Genomic DNA, 1,661 nt, shown 5'->3' with positions numbered 1-1,661 from the left:
TCCACACCCCTCCTGAGCGACACCCCTGCTCCTACACCCCTCCTGAGGGACAGCCCTATCCCTCGACACCCCTCCTGAGAGACAGCCCTGCCCCTACACACACACCCCTTCTGAGAGACGGCCCTACCCCTCCGCTCCACTCCTCCACACACACCCCTCTTCAGAGACCAGCCCTGCCCCTACACCCCCCCACACACCCCTCCTCAGAGACAGCCTTGCCCCTACACCCCTTCACACACACCCCTCTTGAGAGACAACCCTACCCCCCACACAGACACCCGTCCTTAGATCCAGCCCTGCCTCTTCATCTCCACACACACCCATCCACATACAAAGACAGCATGTCCCTTCCATCTTCACAGTCTCCTCAGAGATTTTATGCAGTGTAGCTATAGCTATGTCAGTCCCAAGATATTAGAGAGACAAGGTGGGTGAGGTAATATCTTTTATTAGTCCAACCTCTGTTGGTGAGAGAGATATGCTTTTGAGGAAGAAGAGCTCTGTGTGGCTCAAAAATCTCACCAATAGAAGTTGGTCCAATAAAAGATATTACCTCACCCACCTTATCACTTCTCAGAGAGACAGCCCTGCCCTATCATCCCCACACATACACCCCCCCACATACACAGACAGCCCAGCTCCCTCATCCCCGTACAGATACAGCTCCATCCCCGCAGACACCCTGCCACAGGGAGAGACACCCCAACCTAATACACTCAGAGACCAATGGGGATCTTCCCATCCACCCAGGCCGCTCCACACAGAGACAGCCCACTACATACACACAGAGAGACATGTCCTCCCTCACCCACTCAGAAATGCACCCTTCTATACGTACATGACCCTACCTCCATACATACCCTGCTCCTATATATATTATCCAACACAGAGATTTCCCCAACTCTTCCTTACATATCTCATAAGACACCACACATACACATCCAGAAAGAGGTAACTTCGCACCCAAGCTTGTTTGCGGGCAGTATTTAGGTTCTTTCCCTCTCCAGATCTTCATTCCATTAGTTTGCATTAAGTTCTAACACCTGAATACATTCTTCATTAACACACCTTTGGCCTAGGACTATTTAATTACAGGGTGTACATAATGTAGAAGTAATATAATAGCAAACTATAGGATATAGACAGATGAAAACAATACAATCAACATCTAATTTGATCTCTATTAGCATAAGAGTGAATGAATTTGAAAGCATACTAACACTTAACACTTCTTTGATATTCACATACAAGTGAATTGTCCTGAGACTCTGGCATGGGCTGGCACCTGGCCTGTCAGTGTCACAAGGTTATTCTGACATTTTTATAAATAGTGATTTATGATTGGATTTATGAAGAGTGTACAGTGTACCTTTTCCTGTGCTGGAGGGATTATGGAGTCCTCTATTGGCTGGATGTTGTACTGGGGATTAAAAGAGCCCAACACCATGAATGAGCCTGCAGGTGCATTACAGTATGCAGTTTAGTGACAACTATGAAGTCGTAGGTAGATAGGGTTTGTTACAGTATATCCAATAAGATAATATTTTTATTATTTATTGAGTTCTCTAAGAAGGAGAAAGGAAAGCAAATACTGTATAGTAGAATCTGGTTAATTAGGACACCCCACCGGATGAACTACCTATTCTAAAAGAATGAACAGA

Source organism: Terrapene carolina, unplaced genomic scaffold, assembly GCF_002925995.2.
Source record: "Terrapene carolina triunguis isolate 2854851 unplaced genomic scaffold, T_m_triunguis-2.0 Scaffold62, whole genome shotgun sequence".
Classification (NCBI taxonomy): domain Eukaryota; kingdom Metazoa; phylum Chordata; order Testudines; family Emydidae; genus Terrapene; species Terrapene triunguis.
Note: the sequence above shows the minus strand (reverse complement) of the source record.